At 40.5% G+C, this 12811-nt stretch overlaps 1 long non-coding RNA gene across 1 annotated transcript; it reads right to left on the bottom strand.

The window, feature by feature from the left end:
* Positions 1-11783: 11783 nt before the first annotated feature.
* On the bottom strand, positions 11784-12509 carry LOC147893069 (uncharacterized). The gene is made up of 2 exons (XR_015542385.1): positions 12180-12509; positions 11784-12034 (listed from the first exon to the last, which is right to left on the bottom strand). It is a non-coding gene; the product is annotated as an uncharacterized LOC147893069 (long non-coding RNA).
* Positions 12510-12811: the final 302 nt, after the last annotated feature.

Consider the following 12811-nt stretch of genomic DNA (forward strand, 5'->3'; position numbering starts at 1 on the left):
GGCTCGAGGAAGGTCAACCACCAAGGGGCCCGCCCCACACTATTCACAAGCATGAGTGGAAGAAAGCAATGAAGTCAGCGAGGGAGGACCCCAGTCTGCATCACGTGGAGGCACGAAGGATCCAGATGGAGGAATATGGAAGCGCACATTTTGGAGCAGGGGGTGTTGAATCATGGGAGTCCCAATTTGTAAGTATCGATCTCAAATTATATTTCTTATGTAGTTTATTAGGAGGTTGTTTCTTTGTACTAATCCCTCCGCAAATTGTGTCATCTTGCAGCTTGAGATCGTGGGCAGATACCCTACTCCTATGGAGATAGCCTACCACCGCCACCATCACAGAGGAGATACATGGAGGCACTTCTATGATGACGGGTTGATTATTGAAGAGCAGTATATCCGGGCTACTGGAGCGGCCCCTGAGGTATTTGAAAGTAACTAAATAATGCCAATATTATAAGTAAAGATTTGATTTTTCATACATTGATATATGTTGTCCCTTGTTTATAGGCCCGTGCACAAGATGACGAGGAAGACAAGGAAGGAGGCGCAGAAGGGAGCATGGAAGGCAGTGAGGATTAGTCATAGAAGTAGTGCTAACTACTCTTTTTCGTACTTAAAGCCACTGGCTTGGCTTCGTGCCTCTTGTATATACACTCCTCTTATTTTTTGTACTTGAAGCCACATGATGTGGCTTAGCTTCGTGCTATATGTACATACAAGCACTTTTTGAGCTTTCAATTTTATTGCGTTTTGGAGTTGTAATGTTTTATTTGGAATTGTAATTAAAATGCGGTTGGCTGTAAGAATTGAATTACACAATGTGGAAATGGGATTCTTGTAACTATATAGCATACACAACATACATAGCATTCTGTAAATTAAAAAATATATATTATAAGGCACGTCTATCAATGCGTCTATAAATGCGTTTATATATGCATCTGTCTATCGACAAGCGTCTATTTTTGCATCTACAAATACGTTTATATGAGCGTCTATTTAAGCGTCTACATGTGCATCTATATGCGCGTGTGTGTCCTATATAGACGCGCTGTTAGATGCAGGTCTCCAGACGTGAAAATAGATGCGCTCGTAAGTTTTTTATTTAGTTCAATAAATGAGTTTGTGTGCACATCTATGGGTGCTTTGTCTTGTTGTGCATGGACACTGACAACGGTGCTTTTTCCCAAGGTCTACACTTTTATGAAAAACAAAAGGAAGACTATACTTAGCAAGCAAAGCAACACTTATGTCGTCATCAGTGCCCAAGCATAAGCAACTATATACTGGGTTTCTAAAGACCCGCAGAGTCTCTTGGGCAAACCTAGTGCTTACTAAAATATGTGAAATAAACAAAAGAGAAAGAAAACAAGAAAGGAAGAAGGTGACTAAGAAAAAATAAACAAGCAAGTCGAGAAACAAAAAACAAAATCTTTCAAAAAACTAGAATTAACTCTCTCTCTCTCTCTTTCTCTTATTTAAAACATAAAAAGCTAAAAGGAGCCTTTACCCTTATGTATCACTTTCTACAAAGACGCAAAATTACATTCCTAACTTAGAAAGCACAAGCATAATCAATCAAACTCTCTTTTGAAACTAAAAGAAAAACGGGCTATTAAGCTCCCTGCTTTTTGTTTTCAGCTTATGTTCAATCATTCTAAACATACCTAAGGCCGATACACCATAGATAAAAGACTTCATATCTAAGATTTTGCGTACGTTTTTCATTATTTTCCTTGGATTATACCTCTTGTGTAATAGTATAGTGATCAAATTACTACATTGAGTGATAAAAGACTCCTTAGCTATACAAAGGCACGAAAATCTATGGAATGGGGAAGAAATGACTTCATATTTTGCCAAATCAAAAATGTTTGAGTCAATATGAGGCATTTTTATAATGTGTAAACCACTATATTCAGGTTGTTCATGTTTATTGTAAATATCAACCTCTAATCCTATGGTAGATTGAGAAAGTCTAAGATCTACGAAAACACAAGAACCCACCCTTGAAGTGCAATTCAGTTCACAAGAGTCATGAGGATAGATTCCTTCTCCAAAAGCACAAGCATCTTTGTACATAAATACTTGAAAGTTAGGAACATCTGGTACAAATAAATCATCTATAAAATGCCTAACTTGGCTAAGCTTATTTAAAATGATAGGGCAAGTATTGATAGAAAGATGACATTGTATAAACTCAAATTCATAAGTGGAAAGATAAAAGTTTGCTAAAAAGATGGCACAATTACTGCCCATGGGAATTCCTTTAAGTTGTTGAAACAAAGACTCACCTATTGTGATGTAAAGATTATCTAAAAGAAAATCTATCCAAGAGCAAACATATTCCACACTTACTACCTTTTTGTATCTTTTCTTTTTAGAACCGATGTCATGATCTTTATTTTTTAGCCACAAAAAGTCAAAGCATAAGGCTGTTTTCTCAACTTTTAGCACTTCGCATCTGTCTTTGTCCAATCTCAGCCTGAAAACTTCTACCACTAGCTTTTTTATTCTAAACTTCACGTCTTCTAGCTCAATCTTTGTGTAAAGCATGTAAAATCATACGTTTGAAGGAGAATAGGAGACTCTTTTTCCTAAATGCTTTGAGAAGAATTAAAAAATTTTACAACACAAATCACTCCTAAAGAGTCATTTAAAATCCAGCTTGAGTGCGAGGGGACATTTATCTCCTTTAATAAGTCCCTCCAAAGTTCATGGACACTAGGCAACATGGCTTTGAAGCAGTAGCTTAGCCATTTAGCAACATCCATCAAAGTAGTCTCACAAGCGGCTGCAATAAATTTTGGCTTTTTTTGAGCTTTGTGAAACTTCCAAGTAGCACAAAGAAAAGGGCTTGGATTGCAAACAAACCCACAAGACTTGCAAAAACTCTCAGGTGTCAAGATCAAATCCTTTTGAAAAACTAAGGCAAGGGCATAAGTTTTGGCATACAAGTTCACTTCTCTCAAAAGACATTCTAAGTAATACTTTTTGCAAATAAAAACAAAGTTATTGGAACATTTGTCCATATAAGAAATGACAAAATTCCTATGAAATTTTCAAAGAAGAGTTTCATCTTCTTTAAAAAGATGGTTACTTTGCTTTGAGCAATTAACCGAAGAGACTTCTAGTTTCAAAGCAACTTTCTTCAAAATCTTTCCTTTCTGTTCTATTAAGATATTTTGAACTCCTAAACATTCTTCTAATTGCAAAGCAAACTTTGAGATTCCCTTATCGTAGCTTTTACAAGGCAAGACTCTTTAAAAGAGTTCAATCGAAATTTCGTGCGTGTCATGAAAAGGTGTCTTAAGTTACTAGAAAGCCAAATTGAGGTATCATTTGTGACTACATGTCCTAAAACAGCATCAATAAAGCTATGGAATCTCTTACTTTTACAACCACAAGGTGTCTAAGGATAGAAGATTTTGAATGCTTTGAAAGCCTTTTACCTGTCTCTCCATAGTTGAAAGCCTTTTGTAAACAAAATATAGTTCATTTTCCTATTTCTCTTTATTTTTCACAGAAAAAGGCTATAATTTCTCCCAAGACTATCATTTTCAGACATGGAATTTTCTTAAAATATCTAATATGGTGTTCGCTTACCTAGAACTACCACCATCAACACTTCCTTGCATAAAATTATAACACAATAACACAAAGCAACTATAGACATGCTTGGTAGATGCGCAAAATAGCGGGCGCGTCTATAGGCGTTGCTTGAGTAGAGGAATTACGAGCGTGTCCAATAGCACGTCTAACAACCTGTCTATTTGCGCATGTATTAACACGTCTATTTGTGCATTTAAATTGAGAAAATATGGGCCCGTCTAACATTTCGTTTATCAGTGCGTCTATGTGCGCATGTATTAACACGTCTATTTGTGCATCTAAACTGAGAAAATATTGGCCTATCTAACATTGCATTTATCAGCGCATCTATTTGTGCGTGTATTACCGCGTTTACACTGGGAATTAGATGCATATTTAGCCGTACGCGTATTTAGATGCAAACCAGAGAATACAGAAAGTGAGATTTTGGTGTATATCATTGCTTTCCAAACATTGGCCATGATTACCAAAGCACATTGTTTTAACAAAAACATCAATGCTTTTTTGCAAGCCCACATATACAAGAATTAAGTGAGGTGAGGAGAATGAGACAATATGTAAAATAGTTTTGCCAATATCAATGATGGGCTACGGTTCAATCTCATCCTCAATGAGATCAACCCTTGCCAAACTATCTACTTCAAAATCCAAGCAAGTGTTTAGATCTACAAATACATTCAACCCACTACTACTTGTGCTACTCATGTGCTCATTGAAATCAGCATCACCAATGGTAGGCTCATCCTCATGGGTAATGGCCCCAATATCTGTATCTCCTATCTCATGATCATCCTCCTCTCTCGTATCATGGTCATCATCACGTCCATGGCCATGATCATCCTCCATATGCTCCATATTAGTAAATGTACTATACATCACTTTGGAACATGGCATAATAGGTATGACATGCCACCATCTATTATTATCCACCATTGGTTGATAGACAACCTAACTCAAACACAAATACAATCATGTTATTTTTCTTGCATCAAATATTTAAAAGCGAGTATTTTTGTATGTGTGCACAGTACCTGTTCACATTGTTGCAGTAGTACTAGTGTGTCCTTCCTACTTTGCCAAAACTTTGTGGAGTCAATAGTTATAAAGCCACTTGCATGGCATTTGATTGTTGCATTAGGGCCTCTTTCCACCACGTCCTTAAACCACTTTACATCCAAAACATACACAAAGAAGCATCGAAAGTCAAGCTTAATAATATCTTGGATTATGCCACAATAATCATCCATGGCTCCATTGGCTCCCTCAAAGCTAGTAATGACGCCGCAATCTTGTGTGTTTCTCTTATCATCAATCCATTGTGTTCAAAAATGCTTGCCCTCACACCATATAGCATTGAACATAGTGTACTACACCAAAAAAAATTAATTAAATAAGCAATCTAAATTATTGAAAGCTCCTAACTTACGCATAACATTTTATATACCAACCTTGCTCATGCATCCCCTAGCATACTCCCATTCTTCCATTGTGATATGCATCCCCTTGTCTTTCTCTTCTTTCTCCATTTCATCAAGTAGCCAATCCACATGAATATCCTTTGGAAGTGCTCTAAGATACTGAGGGTATGGCACACGAGATCCATAGTGTGTACGAAAGAGGGCCCTTTCTTCTTGTCTTCTTGCCTTTGCATCCTCGTATCTTGTCACCCATCTTTTCATCACATCACTATTAAGCACGCAATAGAGGTTGATACTATTATGCAACTCCGTGTCTATTACTTTGTTGCGTCCTTTCCCTTAAGGCATAATAGAGGTCATCCTTAGGTCTTCATCATCTCTCCATAGTTGTGGGAGAGAGCTATCCACATCAACAAGAAACTCAGAAATATATACAAGTGACTCTTGTACCAACCAACCCTCGGCCATGCTACCTTCGGGTCTTGCATTTTGTCTTACGAAGCCCTTCAAGGTCTTCATGAAGCGCTCGAGGAAGAACAACCATCGTGCATGTATAGTACTGCATGTAGCAATCTTATCCACCAAATGCACTATAAGATGTAGTTGGCTTGTGAGAATAGAATGTGGAAATGTCTCTTCCACTAAACAAACCACCTCCATTGACATAACTCAAGCATTCTCAAGCATGGTGGGATCTATTTCCTTTGAGCTCACATACCTAGAAATGAAAAAGTACACCATATTAGCAATATGCATTCAAACTTGCATGGAGCATTGATACGCATCATATTTTGTATCATGTAAAGTACCTCACAAGCTTGCCCATCTTGTAAATACAATCTTTCACGTCCTTCAATGCACTACGTGAAATGCTAATAGGTAGTATGAATTGAACCCACGAGGAGGTGATTGATTAGTTGCTTATAATTATTCACTCACAAATTTGAAAGGAAAAAGACATTATGCACATAAAATACTTACTTGGAGCATCTTGTGCCAATCATGAGATTTCAAGCCATATAATTGCTCTACACCTCTTTCCTTGCTCTTTGTGAAGGCTCCCTTCAAACACCTCATGCATCTAGTGGGAGTACGAATTATAGTAATAGGGCGCTTCACCATCGCCATCTCTAGCTTTGATAACATCCACGGTGCATGAGGTAAAAAGACACACCCATTTGGTCTCTCTTGTGGCCAAGCTTCATGCATCCTCCCTGTGGTACATAGATCCTCCCTTATGCTTGCGAATCTCGTGTCCCATTCAAATGCTCCCAAATGGTAGATGCCACATTCTTGAAGATATGCATGGGATCAAGCAGGTGATTGATCTTAAGGTGGGACCAATATGGTAAACGATAAAAGATGGAGTATCTAAACAAAAGTTGGTGTTAGCGGGCAATCTTTATTTACAGCCAATATAGCACACAATAGTTACAAACCCTTACCAACTCATGCCAAGTGGTGGAGGAGTCGTGGAGCCATCCCAAATTCTCATCCAATCTCCCGCGGTGAGTGATTGTGGGAGGACCTCATCCCAAGGGGAAACATATCTAGGATGATCAGGTGGGAGAAATCGATGGTGATTCTCATAGATGACCTTATTCAATGCATCTGCTCGTGAGGCAACTAGCGAAGGACCACAAACAGGACATGCATAGTAACCCGATGTAGTGAGACCTGAACAATAGATGCAATTAAGAGTTGAAGGTGGGTTTAGGGTGCCACATCCTTTGCCTATTCACAATTAGAAGTACAATGCTTACCTGAACACTCGCCATAGCCTGTGAAGTCATGCATCGTCCACATCAAGACTGCTTTGCAGTTGAAGTCTCGTGATGAGGGAGGCCTGCTCACATCATGCACCTCGATACCTCTCCAAAGTATCTCTAGCTCATCAAGCAAAGGCTCCAAATAAACATCAGGATTTTTGACTTTATGTTTCCCTGGAATTAGAAGGGACAACATAACATGTTCTTTCTTAATAGCCATAGAGGGTGGAAGATTATAATTCACCAATATCACTGGCCATACACTGTAAGAGGTGCTTTTGAGACCAAATGGGTTCACACCATCCCTACCCAATCCAAGTCTCAAGCTCCTAGGTTCTTCCTTGAGGCTTGGCCATGTGTCTTCAATATGCTTTCACGCAGGAGAGTCTGGGGGAGTTCTCCACATGCCATCGGTTGATCGATGGGAGGAATGTCATGACATGAGCTCTGCAATAGATTTGCACTTGAACATCTATTGGATGTGAGGGATTATGGGAAAATGTCACAGAACCTTACGAGGCACGTCCAAAGTTTTGAGATCTGCTCTATATCTTGCCTCTCCACAAGTAGGACACTCTCTTGTATCCTTATATAGTCCACGAAACAAAACGCAATCGTTGACACATGCATGGATGCGCTTGTAATCTAATCCTCCAAGAGAGGTCACATGTTGCCTTGCCATATCTCTTGAGGTCAGTAATTTATTCTCCCTTGGAAGCATTTTACACAATAGCCTGCATGTGAAGACCATAAATGAGGAAAAGCATTCGAGTAATTGTCCCACTACCACAATTCACCATGTTTGCAAATTAGACATTAAAGCTTACTTGAGTAATGCATTCAAACTTACATTGCTCCATCCATAGATGGTTTGCAAGTTTAGTAACTCAAGGGAGGCATGTAGAATAGAGAATGTGCACCCTTCAAACAGTGGAGTCGATGCTGCAGTAAAAAGATCATCCTGCTCCATGCTATCATCCCTCCCTTGATGGACATATAAATCCCGCACCATATCATCAAACACCTCCTCCTCCACGGCTTCATGAGGTAATGGCAGAGGGCTACTATCACCATCACTCCATGCATCCGTAATGGTCCCTCCTGAAGATCCCACCTCATATCGCCGATGCTTTGCCTCCTCACGACGAGCATAGGGCAACATATGCGGGTGTGGCACTGCATCCTGTATCAAATTAAAACGGGATCATAACTCAAACATATGAACACCCATAGGTATCTCAATCAACCTTAACTTACAAACCCTTACCATGTTTGATCATACATACATTTGATTTTTTGCTCCAACCACATTTCGCGATGGTGGATACGGAGGGATTCATTCTCACTGGAGCTACTTGTTAAAGATGAAGACATCCTACAAACAAACAACCCAAAAAAATTTGCTTTTCTTCAAATATTTAATTTTAAACTCTATGGTGTATCTAAAGGCACGTCTAAAACTGCATCTGTCTGTTCTGTGGTGCGTGTCTACAAGCGCATCTAAAACTGCATCTGTTTGTTCTGTGGTGCGCGTCTACAAGTGCGTCTAAAACCGCATCTGATCTGTGTAATTAGACGTGCTATTAGACGCGTCTATAGATGCGGCTTTTAAACCTGCTTTTAGCACGCTCGCTTTGCTTTTCTTCACATTACTTATACTTGGCGTAGCTTGCTTGCTTTGTTATTAGTAAATCCACAGTTTTGATGCTTAAGAGGAAGGCATCCACACTTACTTTCAAGCTTACACTAAAGAGGAAGGCACCCACACTTACTTCCAAGCTTAAAGGAGAGGAGGGCGAATAAGGAAGAGAAGCAACTTTGAAAAAGGAGAAGAACCTTCCATACCTCTATCCAAGGTAAGTCTTCTTGCAGTTGATCTTTTTTGAAAGTTTGCTCTCTTTGGATTTGTACTTTCTCATATCCAAAAAACGCATGATTTGGGTATCAGTGTTACGTTTGTGTGTCGGGTGCATGTCCTTTTCTACTTTTTAGAAAAGTCCGTCTATCGGAGCGCATCTATAGGCGCATCTCAGAGTGTGTCTAATATCGCGTCTATAGGCACGTCTAGATGCGTATCTAGCCTGTTTGTAGACACAAACAGCTGCGTCCATAGACGCACTGTTATACGCAAAAATAGACGTGCTAATCAGATGCATCTATAGATGCATTCTGACAGTAATCCTCTCTTCCCTTCCCCTTTCTTCTCAGCTCATCAATAATCGTCTTTTTTTATTTTTTCCAGTTCATCATGTAGCCAAGAAGTGCTTTGGGCTCACCTGATCTCCGGGAGTCTATTTTAGGACTTATATAACCTTTTAGGGCACCCTCCTAGTCCTGCGGAGTTACACGGGTATATGACGGGTACTCTAAACACCCCCCAGGAGTCAGCACTACAGACTCCAAACCACCCCACACCAGCTGAGATCACCCCAGCAGAGTCAGCACAGCCCAGCCGACTATACAATGTAGGCCCATCTCCCATGCCGTCTTACGCCCCTTCCCCCATGCCATCTTATGCCCCTTCCCCCATGCTGTGAGGAGGTCCTTCTGTGTCATAGAGCCGTTGGCGTACTCCTGTGAAGTCGAGACTCGGTTCTCTAGCTACGAGTGGTCATCGTAGTCCCGTGCAATCTCCAGCTACGAGTGGCCAGCGTACTCGCTCGACACGACACGGTAGCAAGCGTAGTAGTAGGGAGAGCGGTGGGGGATGCATGGCACAATGCTTTGGGAGGGGTGGCGATGGGGACGATGATGATTTAGACGTGCCTCGGGGTGATGGTAGGATATTCTATGACATCACTCAGACACGAGGCATCTTGATGGATGCATGGGGGAAGGACATCATGGCCTTCATGCGCTCTGTAATTGCTAACAATTACAGAGATTGCTTTATCCACTTCAAAGACCAGCCAAAGAGGTTGGCTGATGAGACCCTCGCTGCTATTCGCTCTAGGTATCCTAACCCCCCCAATCGCTAGTTCACAGATAAATGGGCCAAGTCAAAGATTGTTATGATACTTGGCAATAAAAGATCTTCTCTTAAGAGGCAGGCACTAGCGGAGCTTGCCAGGCTCGAGGGAGGTCAACCACCAAGGGGCCCCCCCCACACCGCTCACAAGTGTGAGTGGAAGAAAGCAATGAAGTCAGCGAGGGAGGACCCCAGTCTGCAGCACGTGGAGGCATGAAGGATTCAAATGGAGCAATATGAAAGCGTGCATTTTGGAGCAGGGGGTGTTGAATCATGGGAGGCCTAATTTGTAAGTATCGATCTCAAATTATATTGCTTATGTAGTTTATTAGGAGGTTGTTTCTTTGTACTAATCCCTCCGCAAATTGTGTCGTCTTGCAGCTTGAGATCGTGGGCAAATACCGTACTCCTGTCGAGACAGCCTACCACCGCCACCATCGCAGAGCTGGAGATACATGGAGGCACTTCTATCATGATGGGTTGATTACTGAGGAGCAGTATATCCGAGCTATTGGAGCGGCCCCCGAGGTATTTGAAAGTAATTAAATAATGTCAATATTATAAGTAAAGATTTGATTTTTCATACATTGATATATGTTGTCCCTTGTTTACAGGCCCGTACACAAGATGACAAGGAAGAAGACGAGGAAGGAGGCGCAGAAGGGAGCATAGAAGGGAGTGTGAAAGGGAGCAAGGATTAGTCATAGAAGTAGTGCTAGCTACTCTTTTTTGTACTTAAAGCCACTGGCTTGGCTTCGTGCCTCTTGTATATACACTCCTCTTATTTTTTGTACTTGAAGCCACATGACGTGGCTTAGCTTCCTTATTTTTTGTACTTGAAGCCACATGATGTGGCTTAGCTTCGTGCTATATGTACATACAAGCACTTTTTGAGCTTTCAATTTTATTGCGTTTTGGAGTCGTAATGTTTTATTTGGAATTATAATTAAAATGCGGTTGGCTGTAAGAATTGAATTACACAATGTGAAAATGGGATTCTTGTAACTATATAGCATATACAACATACACAACATTTCGTAAATTTAAAAAATATATATATAAAGCACGTCTATCAGTGCGTCTATAAACACGTCTATATACACGTCTGTCTGTTCGAGAAGCGTCTATTTGCGCATTTATGAACGCGTTTATAAGATCGTTTAAAAATGTATCTATACATGCGTTTAACGATGTGTTTGTCTATTTAAGTATCTAAATGCACGTCTATACGCGTGTGTGTCTGCTATATAGACGCAATGTTAGATGCAGGTCTCCAAATGTGGAAATAGACGCACAAATAGATGCACCCGTAAGTTTTTTATTTAGTTGAATAAACGTGTCTATGGGTGCTTTGTCTTGTTGTGTAATTTCATATTTTTGTTGAAAGTTTCTATTAACTTCTATAATCATTCAATCATTTACAATCCTGATCTATGATTAACTTGTGAATTATGAGAGTTTTAAAATGTGCAATTATGAATATGCTCAATTCTACAATCTTTCGCTTTCAATCATGAGGTATGATTAACAAGTGAATTTGAAAAAGGGCAGCACAATTATTACAGGAGGTTAATAATTTGAGGACAAAAGTACTAAGTCCATCCATTCTTGTTTACAAATTCATTTTGTCTACGTCTAGACGTAAAACAGCAAACTATTAGAACACAAGGATCATAATTTGTACTAAACTTTCACTTTCTTCAAGTTGAATACGGATCTTTCATTTTTTTCAATTTGTAGAACTACAGCAAAATTTCTTGTCTCAAACAAACTCAAACAACATTTATCGGTCATTGTATTATTAAAATAAAATTATGGTACGATTAACATCCGTTCAAAATTTAACGTCCGTCAAAATTTTAAATGTCCACATTCGAACGATGCGGTCGGATACACAAACGTCGCGGAGCGAACAGCAAATGGTTTCGTCGACCGAAAACTACATACAGTCGACCGACTGCGGACAGCAACACGAAGATATTAAACAGAAGTTACAACGACAACATGGGCAGATGAAAATCCACAACATGAGCATCTTCGCAGGCTTACAAACCCTTTATAAACTAGATATTATGAACTACAGCAAGGCTCTTTTATGGACTAGAGCAGACCACTTTTATGGACTAGATTTTATGGTCTAGAGCAACCCACTTCTCCAACACGCACTGCTTCCTTGCATGGATATTCACACATCATCTAGTACGCTGCAGTGACGGCCGGTCAGAAAGGCCGGCCTGCGTTACGATCCTCACAACGCCTGCAACCTACGATCAGAAACAAATATCAACCGAAAGCTGAGAAACGGCGTCTTGAATCAAAATATCCCAACGTGTAGCTTGGTTTATGGTTTGAGCTGGGTATGCGGAACAAGGAATACAACATCAAATAGCCAGAATTCAACAACCACACCTTAGTGAGGACCGCCCTTGTCGTGGTGGTGATGATGGTCATGATGTTCGCGGTGGTGGTCATGGTGGAAGAGTTCTTCGTTGAAGAGTTTTCCTCCGTGATGTCCTTCATGCCCACCACGTTTGGGGTGGTCATGGCGGTAAATTCCGCGCTGACCTTCATGTACAGCTTCAACTTTGGGGGTGAAAGCCACCGCCACCAGAACCGCAACCAATAGCACCGCTAAAAGCTTGTTACCCATTTCGTCTCACTCAACAGCTACAAGCAAAATTGCTCTTGCATACTGAAGCTCGCAACCCTTATCTTTTTATACACGAATCGTGACTCACCAGTCCATGCTTTGAAAGGCACCTGCACCAGTGGAAAATTAGTTCTACCTGCGCTGGTTGCTCCTGGGAGTTACGCCCGCGGTGTCGGGCTGGCAGTCAGTGGCAACCAGCTCGGTGTCTAACAAAACCCGAGGCCAGCCTTGTTTCCACTCCAATGCCTCTTTTACACGCGTAAAGTATTATCAGGTATCATATCTTTCTGTGCCATTCTCTGCCTATGACCTATCACCCCGAGAAAAACGAGGGTACATCAGCATTATCAGGTATCTTATCTTTCTGTGCCATTCTCTGCCCATGACCTAT

The sequence above is a fragment of the Dipteris shenzhenensis genome, chromosome 16 (genome assembly GCF_047967505.1).
Source record: "Dipteris shenzhenensis isolate YYH24624 ecotype China chromosome 16, Dip_SZ_1.0, whole genome shotgun sequence".
NCBI classification, from domain to species: Eukaryota; Viridiplantae; Streptophyta; class Polypodiopsida; order Gleicheniales; family Dipteridaceae; genus Dipteris; species Dipteris shenzhenensis.